Source organism: Petaurus breviceps, unplaced genomic scaffold (assembly GCF_028583685.1).
Source record: "Petaurus breviceps papuanus isolate PSGF00001 unplaced genomic scaffold, PetGlider_PUasm1.0 673, whole genome shotgun sequence".
Taxonomy (NCBI): Eukaryota; Metazoa; Chordata; class Mammalia; order Diprotodontia; family Petauridae; genus Petaurus; species Petaurus breviceps.
The window spans coordinates 219,702-233,434 of NW_027186448.1; positions in this window are offsets into that span (position 1 = coordinate 219,702).

Below are 13,733 nucleotides of genomic sequence, written 5' to 3' on the forward strand. Positions count from 1 at the left end.
ATACTTTATTATACAGGCAAAAGGGAACAAATTTCATTTTTTGAGCAAGGTAGTAACAAAGTAGGATTGGGTTTTAGAAAGATTATTTTGGATTGGTGTGAACAGATGGGAATCAATCAATCACAGAATCATGTAAGGTTAAAGTTATACCATACCCCTCCAAAAAATGAAACCCTGCTACAACTGTACTATCTACCAGAATTCCCACTCTCCTCACAAAAGCAACTCATTTTCCCTAAAAGGGAAAAAACTGTCCCCAAGACAGATTTGCCCCTGATTCTCTTGTCACAGTTTTTGATCAATTAAGTGTGTAAAAGGACCCACCCGTATGGAATCAGGGCACCTTCTACTAATTTCTATGTGGAGATGAAGGAGATGAGTGTTCAAGAGGGTGTGTGTGTGTGTGTGTGTGTGTGTGTGTGTGTAAAATATGCTACAACTGGGGCAGCTAGGTGGTGCAGTAAATAGAGTACCAGCCCTGGAGACAGAAGGACCGGAGTTCAAATCTGGCCTCAGACACTTGACACTTAACTAGCTATGTCCTTGGGCAAGTCACAACCCCAATTGCCCTTCCTTTCCCCCTGCAAAAAAAAAAAAATGCTGCAATTGTATCCTTATTGAATATCCTTGCTATGTTAGGTCAAAGTAGATCTCCTTTTGTTAACTGGTCAATAACTTACACGGCTCTCATTTTATCCCCAAATCAAACCTGAGCTAATATGATGCTAGCATTAGACCTGACCCTAAAATTTGACATAGCTGGTAATTTGGACAAGAGGAGATAGCTTCATGGCTCTCTTCCTGGTTGAATTGGGAAAGGGTCTACAAATACAGAGTGAGATGGCTGCATAGCATACTTTTTTTTTTTGCTTTGCAGAGAGGGGAGGGGAAGGCAATTGGGGTTAACTGACTTGCCCAAGGTCACATGGCTAGCTTTTGTGTGTGTGTGTCAAGTATCTAAGGCCAGATCTGAACCCAGGTCCTCCTGACTCCAGGGCTGCTGCTCTACTCACTTCATCACCTAACCACCCCTGCATAGCATACTTTTAATCCCACTACAAAACTCCCAAGTGAAGCCTTGCATCAGATTAAAATTGGGAGATGTTCAACAAAATAACTAAAAATACAATACATCGGGCCTGGTCCTGAGAAAGTATACTGAAGAAATGCAGGATAGAAAGTAAATTGTTCCAGTTTTTTGGAAGGAAAAAACCAAAACAAAAACTCCCCAAATCATAAGAACATGAAAAATATAAGCAACCAAAAATTATATTCCTACTCACAGAGCACCCAAATGTAGCAAATGTAGTGTGCTAAGTGGGCCCCAATGCATGCAAGGATGGCTGTCCTTGATAGGAGTAGGAGTGGCGAGCCACATGTATAGTGAGGCCCACTTGTGGCAAGGAGGGAGGCAGAACAGATATCTCTAGCCTCTTTTCTCCCCACCCTTCTCATTTCATTCCTATCAAGAGGGAAAGCAGGAAGTTGGAGTTTGAGACACCACTCTGCTCTCCTCAGTTAAGAGGGAGTACCAGTCTAGAAGTATGTCTATCTGTTCTCTTCAATTATTGTTAGTCTAGGGGGATATGATCAAGTTCTGTCTAATTTTTTTTTATCATTTTGTCATTTCTTCAGGGTAAGGGGACCCCAAGCTCTATATCCAAGATTTGACCCCTTTCCCACCAAATACCAGTTCCACAATGAACATGCATAGCTAATAGCAAAGAAGCCCTTTTATCCAAATCCTAGCAAAATGGAAATCAGAGAAGGGATACATAGAAGAATATGTACCAGACAATATAGAGTGAAGGAACTCTTCCATTGGGATCAGGATAACTCAGCTTAACCAAGAGATCTTGATCAATCCAGAGTCCTTGATGTCACCCAAGGAGAAATTCCCCAAAGTCTCTAGAGTAGCAAGCTGAGAATTAGGAACATGATGGAGACTACCAGTTCCTCTTTGTGTCTTCTCAGGGTCTTTTCCTTCAGCAACCTGAAGTGGGATTGGTCTCTTCTGTCTTCTCTCAAGTTCACTCAGTGCTACATTTTAAGAAGATTTTAGCCTGGAGAGTACAGCAGGAGAACTTCCAGTTGAAGAGTTCCCAAAGGTTGAGAAGTGAAGCTGTTGACTCTCACCAACTCTATCTCTCATGAAGGTCAGGGTCTTCATCTCCACCAATAAGGAGAAAGTCCCATACCAACTGTCTTTGGGACAGGGACTAAGAATATAATGTTAATTTGGGGTTTTCTACATCAATATCCCACCCTACCCCTCATCCATTTTCTATTTGAGTTTGACAGCACTGTTGTATGGAATGTCATCTCAATGGAATAGAGAGAATGGAATGGAATACTCATGTGAAGCAATTAATGCTAGAGGAAGCCACCTGGATAAAGATTAGCCAATCTTTATCACCAAGCCCAACATTCCTCAGTTGTGGTTAATTTTCCTGCATAACAAGACTGAAAGTGAATTGGCCAAGTACTTTCGGCAACTAGAGACTAGACACAACAACTAGGGACAATGCAATGAAAGCTGAAGGGCAGCTTAATGGAGATAGTGTCCAGGACTGGCCAGGTCACAGTCAGAAACCTTCCATATAATCTCTGACCCAGAGATCCAGTTTCCAGAGGTTCCATTTCTGCTGTATCCTTCTGAAACTAAGAGCATGAAAAATAAGAGTGCAAGTGAGGAAGGTAAGAGGTTTTTTTTTTTAAGCCCCCAAATTACCTTATTATTGTACCTAGGAGGAGGATTCCTTCCCCTGAGAGAGCAGGAGGTAATGGGTGGAACTGTGTGGTTGCAGGAGTTCCAAGGGAAACCTGATGAGTCACCTGAAAAAACATGGCGCCTGAAAGCAAAGTCTAATGGATCCAATTGCTGAGACACTCAGCTGAGTTCCACTGGCTTAGACAGGTTAGCTAAAGATTTGTTACAGTCAGCTCAATTTATTAAGGGCCCCAGATGAGGACTGCCTTTTGTCCCTTTTTAGGCAGCTGAGATAGGCAATTACTTGTACTTGACCCCATAAAGATGAATTTTTTTTCCCAGTCTGTTCCCCCATAGAGAGAGTGAAGTTTCTAAAGGATTTTAGTCTGATAGATTGGATTTATGTACTGCCCACCCCACACATAGACCCCATGGCTTATCACACTCTAAGAACAGCCTGTCTCAGAGGTAATTAGCTCCCACCTTCTGAGCAGAGCCCCACCAGAATGACTCAGGCTTTAGCCATGGATCTCCCTGACCACTCTTCAAGTGTGAGCTGATCAACAGATGAGATCTGAGCAAGATGTCTAAACATCTATGACTTGGACAAATACTACTGTCAGTATAAGTAGGCACTGTGGAAATGGGGAGAGGAGAGGACAATGACACCCTCTCCTTCTAGGAACATTGGGTGTGGCTCCTGAAACAGGAAGCTAGTCAGCCTATGGGGAGGGGGCACCTAATAAAACTATACAGAGAAGTTCATTGTGAGAGCAATGGGGGGGCTCTACAGCTCCACCCAAGTCTAAAGCTCTAAAGCTCCTGCCCCATTTAGATCATTCAGGGCAGGTTACAGAGGACAGGGTTTGGAGAGAAGTGGTTCACCGAATTCTTGGGAATCAGTTTCTATACAGAACCTTTCAGTAATCTCTATGTGTGTTCCTGTGGGTAGTGCTAAATGGAAACCCTTAGATTTATTCATGTAGTTAACACTGAGCAATATCATGTCCCCAGAGAGGGAGAAAGATATTTCTTCTGCATTGATGGATAAATCTAGCCTCAGACACTTACTAGCTGTATGACTCTGAGCAAGTCACTTAACCCTCTTTGCCTCAGTCTCCTTAGCTATAAAATGTACTGGAGAAGGAAACAACAAACCACAGCAATATCTTTGCCAAGAAAACCCCAAGTGGGACCACAAAGAGTCAAACATGACTGAACAACAGCAAAAGTGATAGATATGAAGGAACCTGGAGTACTTTGTTCTACCAGTTGTTCTTATAACAGTCCTATGTTATCAATGAGGAAGGCAAATGGTACCTGGCAACAAATAGTGAACTACAGGAGACTGAACCATTATCATTTTCATCATAGCAATTGTTCTCAACCTTGTCAGTGAAGTAGACCAGGTAGCCCAGCCCCAGGATTAGTAGTATGGGATTATTGACCTCACCAAACCCTTTTTCACTATTCCTGTGGCTGAAACAAATGAAGATCAGTTTTACCTGGGAAGGAGTCCAATATCTTCACTCTTCGCCCCTAGGATACCAGAACTCTCCCTCATACTGCTACATTATGGTGAGCCCTAGACTTTTCTGAAGGCTAACATGATAAGTAGTCCAGATACAGCCATGGTGGCTGGCAGAGGCCACAGATCAGATGGTAACCCATGTGAGGAACAAAGGCGTGGGAAATCGACTCTAAGAAAATCCAGGGTCCAGTTTGTTCAGTCAAGTTTTGAAGAATATTGTGGAATATATTGTTGCTGTTTGTCGTTCATTTCTGAAGTGGACCAATGGCATTATGGGTGATGTCTTGACTTGATCTTGAATTGTATTTAAGTGAGGCAGAGTTGCACAAAGTCATCAGTCTCACTCCCTTTTCCAGAGTCATTAAAGTTCAGTGACAAGACAAAAAATCAAGATGATTGGTGTTGGCCCTGGATACAATGGGTAGATGACCTTGGAACATCTTCGATATCTGCCCAAGCTCTAAGCATTCCATAGCACCTACTTTAGCACCTTCAGCACTAAAATGTTTTCATCTACCCATTCCACCAGGAATAGACTTCACCTGCTTGGGGCAGACATCCTCCTAACTCAACAGGTTTGAGGGCCTGTCAGTAACCTCCAATCTAGTTTAACCTATCTGCTGAGATTGGCTGTATGGGGTATTCAGGCAGGACTAGCACCTCTAGTGTGAAAGCTTGCTGAGCCCTTCTTCAGGGCTATTCATCCAGCCTGGTGTTTACTTCTCATCCAACTCACCTACAGCTCCAAGAAGCTGTAGCATGTTCAGCAGTCACATCTTTTTAAAACCAGTGGAATATATAAAGTTTTGAGAAAGACCCAGATGATGCCAGCATGGTCTGGGATAAACTTCTGACACTTTCTTCTTTATGATCTAAGAAGGAATCCCAAAGTCTTATTTAGGTTTTAGAGAATCCACGTTTCCCACCAGAGTATCCTGATGACCAACACCCACAAGTCTGCCTCTTTCAAGTGGAGCCCAGGATAGGCTATACAGCCCTGTAAGACCTAAAGTGGGTGGAGCAGCTAGGTGGTGCACTGGCTCTGGAGTCAGGAGGATCTGAATTCAAATCCAGCCTCAGATACTTGACACTTAGTGACCCTGGGCAAGTCACTTAACACTGATTGCCTCACAATTAAAAAAAAAAAGACCTAAAGTAGGTTATTCCATAGTTTCTCCCCTTAGACCTTTATGACCATGCAAGGCCCACATTTCTCTGGAGGTGTCTTTCCATAAAGATAAGGCTGAGTGGAGTCTTTGACAGGCACCAAAGTGTGATCAAAATAAGTAACTGTTAGACTTCTGGAGCTGCAATTCCCCCAAAAAGGGCACATAGTATACCACTTTTGAAAAGTAAGTTGCTTGGTTCCCTATAACTGGGCCCTAACTGCTACCATGAACAGATGATACAAGGTCGTACAACCACCTTTTGTCCAGAACTGCCTATTTTGGGTTGAGAAGTACAAGAAGGTCTTTCTATTAAGATGGAGAGGTCATGGGGGCTTAAATGGAAATGGTACATTCAAAAGCATACTTGCCTTTGTCCCTCCAGTGTTAGTGCCATTCATGAAGAGGTGGTGATTATGTCAGAGACAGAAGCCTCCAGTACAGACCTTGGAACCCTGCCCCCTTCTCCTGTTCTAATGGGCTCTTACCAGGAGTGTTCTGAGTCTCCAATGAGATTATGGATATAAAGTGTTTTGTAAGCATTAAAGTACTTTCTCATAGACTGCACTCAGAATTCATCATGGTCTCCAGAAACTCATCATCCTGCAAGATAATATCAACTCTGAAACTCACACTTTCTCAATACCCAGGGACTCTGGGGACTGTCTCATTGGAGAGAGTGAAAGGTGAACATCAGGGAGCCTTCCAGATCTTTCATTTAGGGAGGGCACCCATGGCAGCCACTACATCATTTCTCACACAGCTGTAATTTTTCTGGATTTCATCACAACCCTACCAGGTACCCTTTCTCCCCTCCCCACTCCCCTTCTCACCTTCTTTTTATGTGTCATCTTCATCCATTAGATTGTGATGTTCTTGAAGCATAAAATGTCTTTTGCCTTTTTTTGTGTGTGTGTTGCTAAGGTTTAGCATAGTAAGCACTTAACAGACATTTATTGACTATTGAATATAGAAGTGCCTCAGAAGCCTCTCATGGGATGAGGATTTTGTATGCTTCACTCTACCACCTTCCCTCCAAGGAGATCCATGTGGGATCCCTGATTGATCAGGCAAAGAACAATTAGTATGTTGGGTGATCCTGTTCAACTTTCCCTAATCTGTGATAAGTATTAGTGATTATGTAAAAAGTTCTACCAGGTAGCTACATGGTGTAGCAGATAGAATGCCAGGCCTGGAGTCAGATCTAAAAACCTTAGTAAAATGGGATATTTCCCTAACATAGTATTTATCTATAAGCACAAACTTATATATAAGGCAGAAAAGTTAGAGACCTTTCCATTAATATCAGGGGTAAAACAAGTATGCTCATTGTCACTATTTCTATTTAATGATGCTAGAGTGCTAGATAACAATAAGACAAGAAAAAATAAAGTGAAGGAGTAAGAATAGAAAGGCAGCTAGGTGATTCAGAAAATAAAGCACTGAGCCTGGAGTCAGAAAGGTCTGAGTTCAAATCTAGCCTCAGACACTTACCAGCTGTGTTAGCCTGGGCAAGTCATTCAGTCTCACTTTGCCTTAAGCCACTGGAGAATGAAATGTCAAATGTCCAGTATCTTTGCCAAGAAAACTCCATGTACAGCACTGGTGTGCTATGATCCACAGGATCATGAAGAGAAAGAATAGACATAAAGGAAATTAAATAATTTTTTTGCTGCTGATGATTTGAGAACTTTAGAGAGTCATTAAAATTCATTAAATAATAATAACTTTAGTAAATTTTTAGGATAAGATAAACCTATATAAATTATCAACATTCCTATATATGATCAACAAACCCAGCAAGAAGAGCTAGAAAGAGAAATTCCATTCAAAATAAGAAGCTTTAAAATATTTTGGAATGTATCTTTCAAGATTTACTCATGGACTATGTGAATCTAACTATTCTTTATAGAAATAAAAACTGACCTAAAAATTAGATAGACATTAATTTCTCATGCAAAGGTTGAACCAATATAATAAAAATGACAATAATACCTAAATTAACCTATTTATTTAATACTGTACTTATTAAACTCTCCAAAGAATATTTTACAGAACTAGAAAAAGAATAACAAAATTCATATGAAAGAACAAAAGGTTAAGGATAATAATGAAAAAGTCAACAATCAACAAACATTTATTAAGTGCTTACAATTCCAGGCACCATGCTAAATTCTAGGAATAGAAATACAAGCAAAAATGAACGACAAGCTCTGTCCTCAAACAGCTTATATTCGAATGGTGGAAGAAAATACATAAAAGGAAAGTAAAAAGGGGGGATATATGGACAAATTGAGCGTGGTAGTAGAAAAAAAGGGGTATAGAGAAGATATTTGCCTCAAAGCATAATGGAAAAGTCCAGGGAGTTCAACTGGGTAGGAAATAAAGAGATAGTTGGCCTCAATGCACTCCTGAAGTGGAGGTTCTGGTAAAAGTTCTTTACCTTCCACCCTCCGCCGTCCAATCAGAGGGAAAGACCCAGATCTCAAATTCTACTACAAATTTGTAATCAGGATAATGACACCCAGAAATTCAAAAAATATAAAATCCAAGAAAAGAACCAGTAGTAACAATCACAGACTCAAGTGTATCTGTTCACAAATGTTCAAAGTTTAAGCAACAGATATGTAGAAGGTTCTAACTCAAGGGAGCAAACTTAACCTCATACACATCACTAACGTGTAGTGGGATGAAACCATGACTGAACCATGACCATGTGTGGTTGTACCTCATTCAAAAGAAACAGGATAGGTAAAAAGGTGTGTGGGGTAGGGAAGGAAAATACTTTGTATTAAAAATCCAGGAACCAAATGAAGTAATCAAATGGAAGGTAGTTTGGGAGGAGGTCAAAAAAGAGAGAAATAGAAATAATTTTGTCATTGGAGTGCACTACAGACCACCTGGACAGAAAGGAAGCAGATGAGGAGTTTGGGAAACAGATTACAACCCTGGCAGGGATATGATATAGTAGTATAGGGACTTCAATTGCTTAGACATCTGCTGGAACTCTCTCTCAGCCAAAAGCAGAGCAGTTAACAATTGCTTCACCTTGGTGGTAATTTCATCCTTTAAAATGTAGAAAAATTAACAAGGGGAAATTCTATTTTGGATCCGATCCTCACTAACAGAGAGGAATTAGTTGCTGGGATTGGAACCTTGGGAGAAAACGATCACTTTGTGATAGAAGAGAGGAAATTTAGGTATAGTCTGACATGTACTCTAGGTTTTGAGAAATCAGATTTATTTTTAGTAGATTTTATTGATGTATTTTGCTTTTACATGACATAGATTTCTTTCTGCATCCTTTCCTGCCTCTCAGGGAACCATCCCTTATGTCAAAGAGTAAAAGAGAAAAAGAGGAAGAGAAAAAAAATTCAGGAAAACCAATTGACACAGAAAAAAATTCTAATGTTCTATGCTATGTTCTGTACCTGTTGACCTTACACTCTGCAAATGAGGGGTATAAGGGAAAGAGGTCTTCATATATATATATATATATATATATATATATTTTTTTTTTTTTTAAAGCAATTGGGGTTAAGTAACTTGTTCAAAGGTCACCCGGCCAGCTATTTCTGGGTGTGGTGCTAAGTATCTGAGCCCTGATTCAATCCCAGGTTATCTCTGGGGCCGGTGCTCTTACTCACTGTGCTACCTGGCCTCCCCTCTCATATCTTTCTTTTCAGGCCAAACTTATTCTCTATAACTTCATAACACTCAGTTTTTATTATTTTGTAGTTGTATACATTGTTGCAGTCATAGTATATATTAGTTTTCCCACAGTGCTTACTTTACTTTGCAGTTCATGTAAGTCTTTCCATCCTTCCCTTTATTCATCATGGTCATCATTTTCTAGAGTGAAATCTTATACATAACAATTTTTATATACTTTTTTCCAAGTCTTTTCTACCATAAACAGTGCAGTCAAGCTCTATGTACACGTAGGTATTTTTCTATGTTCTTTGATCACTTTGTAGTAGAGACCTCCTAGTAGTGTGACTATGAATGATGTTTCTCTTTTAATTTTTTTATGGTATGATCTTTAATATCCATAGTACATATCCATTTTGAATTTATTGTATATGGTATAAGATTTTGGTCTAAGTCTAATTTCTTCTAATTGTACTTTGCAGTTTTCCCAGTACTCCTTATCAAATAGTAAATTCTTTCCTAACTATGTTTTGGGATTTATTAAACACTAGGTTATTGAATTTCATTATTTCTAATTCTCTCGTCTAGTCTGTTCCCCATTGATCTTATTTTTAAGCAATGCCATATGGTTTTGATAACTGTTGCTTTATAATATAGATTGAGGACTAGAAGTTCTATTTCCTATTCATTTCTACCTTTTTTTTCATTATTTCTCTTGATATTCTAGATATTTTGTTTCTTCAAGTGAATCTCATTTTTATTTTTACTATTATAACTAGAACTGGATGCTGTTTATACCTTAAACTTGTTAGAGTTATGTAACAGGAGATGGGCCTAATAGAGTTGGATTTCCTCTGAATATTCAAGTTGAACCCACTTTCCCCTAGAATCTTTGTGTATTTTTTGGAAAATGTATCTCATACTCTTGGCGGAATGTTTGAACTAATTGTTATTGCTATAAAATCTTAGTAAATACACATTTCTAAATGCTAACTAAATCTAGTTGACTGATATTAACTGATAACCAATGGGAACTCCTGATCTATGGTACTAGAAAAACTTTCCACCCTACAAAGTTATCCTTAGAATTCTGATGAAAGAAGTAACCAGCCATCCTCTAGGGACCAAGTCTGACAGTAAGATTATTGTGTGGGTAAGTAGCCCCAAGTCTGTCCTTTAGTGTTCAGTCATTTTTCAGTTGTATCTGACTTTTCATAACTCCATTTGGAATTTTCTTGGCAAAGATACTGGAATGGTTTGCCATTTTCTTCTCCAGCTCATTTTATGGATGTGGAAACTGAGGCAAAGAGAGTTAAGTGACTTGTGAAGAGTCACACAGCTAGTTAAGTCTCAGGTCAGATTTGAACCCAGGAAGATGTCTTTCCCACTCCAGGCCCTGGACTCAATCCACTGCACCACCTAGTGCCCCAAAACCTATACTAACGTGTACTTTATATTTTGTCCTTTGTAATTGCTTATTGTAAATAAAATAGTTTGTCATTATAATTGTAAATCTACTGTTTGATTAGGAATTTATCTTCTATCCATACCTGTGAAAAATATATGACCTGCTTCTCTTCTAATTTTCTTATGTTGTGGTCTCTTATTCTTGTCAAATATCCATGTTGAATTAAATGTGGAATATGTCACAAAATATTGGTATAAGCCTAATTTCTGCTTCATGACTTTCCAGTTTTCACAGAAGTTCTTATCAATTAGGGAGTTCTGGTAAATCCAAGGATTACCAAGGATTTAGCAAATATGTAGAATCCCAGGTCTTAAAATGCAGATAGATAGGTAGAATTCCATATGATAAAATGCTTCTGGGAACTCAGCCCCAGGATGAATTCAAAGCTCAAGAATAAAATTCTGAAGATAACAAAGGATTCCAGTGAGGAGGAAAAATGGGATTTGTCCAAAGAAACTGATTTGAATGCACAGGGAACTTGCCAACCAACTTAAGAGTTTTTTAAAGAAATGTATGGAAGTTAGAAGCAAGGCTTAGTAGCAGAAGATGAGTATAAGGGACTTTTTTTTAAACCTATATAAGAGAAGTATGGAGATAGAGAGTCAAGGAGACCTGAGTTGAAGTCCTGCCTCTGCTGCAAGTCACCCCCCTAGTTCTCTAAGGAACAGCCATAAGACCACATATTGAGGAGCTAGTGCTGACCTACCTCCATTGGGTCAAGGTCAGAAGGAGTTTCCTCATCCAGGTATTCCCTACACCCGTTAAAGCCATGGGCCCAGGAACTATCCTTTTGTTTCTTTTTTCCTCAACAGAGAAGAATTATTTCTGATCCTTAAGAGGACATGAAAAGGGGGGGAAAGAATAAAATAACTGGAAATTAAGGGGGGCACCCATTAATTGAAGAACAGATATATGAATAAGTTGTATTGTATGAATGTAATATACTATTGCTGCACTCTAAGAAATGATGAAAGAACATCTTAGGAAGTATGAACTGATGAAGAATGAAGTGATAAGACATGAAGAACAATTTTTAGAATGACATTATAAAGAAAAATAACTTTGAAAGACTTGAGAATTATGTTCAAAACCGTGATCAACCATGTCTCTAGAACACCTATGATGAAGCATGTTACCAACCTCCTTCCTGACAAAGAGGTGGTCTCAAGGCATGGAGGAAAACATGCATTTTTTTTAACATGTTCACTATATGGATTTGTTTTATTAAATTACGTGTATTTGTTACACATCAAACAGGGTTTTTCACCCTGTTTTTAATTGGGAGAGGATAATAATAGTGATACAAAAAGAAAAAAACATTTTAAGAAGCATGTGGAGATGTAGAGAAGAAAGTTCAGACAGAAGCAGAGACAAGCAGGACCATTTTTTTACATATAATTTTTATTTTTTCTCAATTACATGTAAAGAATTTTTAATATTCATTTTTTAAAATTTTGAGTTCCATATTTTTTCTTCCTCTCCTCCCCCTTCCTTAAGAAGGCAAGCAATTTGATATAAATTATATATGTGCAGTCATGAAAAACATATTTCCATATTAGTCATGTTGCAAAAGAAAACAAATACAAAAAAATACCTCAAGAATAATAAAGAAAGGGGGCAGCTAGGTGGTGAAGTGAATAGAGCACTGGCCCTGTAGTCAGGAGCACCTGAGTTCAAATCCAGCCTCAGACACGTAACACTTACTAGCTGTGTGACCTTGGGCAAGTCACTTAACCCCAATTGCCCTGCCCTCCCCCCTCCAGAAAAAAACAAAGAAACAAAAATAATAATAAAGAAAATTTAAAAAGTATGCTTCAATCTGCATTCATATTCCATCAGTTCTTTCTTTGGGGGTAGATGGCATTTTTTCATCATGAGTCCTTCAGAACTGTCTTGGATCATTGTATTGCCAAGAATAGCTAAATCATTCACAGTTGAACATTGTACAATATTGCTGTTACCATATACAATAGTCTCCTGGTTCTGCTCTTTGACCTCTGCTATATGAACTTTGCATCAGTTCATATAGATTTTATGCTTTTCTGAAAGCTTAAGCAGGACCATTTAAAAAGTAATAAGATCAAATCTATTCATTATGTATTTTTTAGAGGGCAGACACTATGATATAGAGATTCCAAATTTCACATATAATCCTCTTTTTTGTGTTCTATTTTGTATATGAAAATATTTGACTTTTTTAGTTATTATTTTTAGAAAAAAATTTTTTAAAGAAAATTACTTTGGTGGCAATGTGGAAGATAGACTAGAATGAGAAGAGATTTCAGGAAGGGAGACCAATCAATAAACTATTGCAGTAATATAGATAAGAGGTGATGAGGGTCTGAACTAAATTGATGGCAGTGTGAATTAGAAAAGAGATATTTGAGAGATAGGAAGGAGAACAATGAGTCGAGAATAACGCCAAGGTCATCAAGCTGAGAAACTAAAAGAATAGTGGTTCTGGTTCCTTTAACAGAAATAAGGAAGCTTGTAAGAGGGATTAATTAGAGAGGGAGAGAGACAATGAATTCTGTTTTGGAAATATTGAATTTCAAATGTATATGGGGCATCCAGTTTGAAAGGTTCAGTAGGCAGTTAGTGATGTAAGAGTCAAACTCAAAAGAGATATCTTGTGCATATTTATCTATTTATTTATAAGTCACTTTCACAGAGATGACAATTCAACACATGGGGGCTTATGGAGTCAGCAAGAAAGTGAGCCTAGAGAGGTAAGAATTCTCAGACAGAGTTTGGGGGAACACTCAGAGGGTGTGACTTGAGACATGAGCCAGCAAGGAAGACTGAAAAGGAACAGTTAGAGAGAAAGAAGGAGTACCAGGAGGGAGTCTGTAATGAGAACCCAGAGAGGAGAACACCTAGGAGGAGAGGTTGGTCAACAGTGCCAGATGCTAAGTCATAAAGTCTAAGAATCGAGCAAATTCTATCAGAAGAGTACATTGTTTCTGTATGCTTAGGTTGTAGGATGTGCCCAAGGGACAAAAGTATGGTCTCCCTCAATTACTTCCAGACTTTTTGAGAGAAATCACACAAAAATTCCCCTCTACAGCCTCACATGACCTTTAATGACTTAGTTATCACTTATGGTTTCTAGTCTTATCATTGTCCCAGATGTAAATATACATCCAAATATAAATCCAAAACTAAACAACAATTAAAAAAATTAGTAGCTCTTTCTTGTCTCTGTGA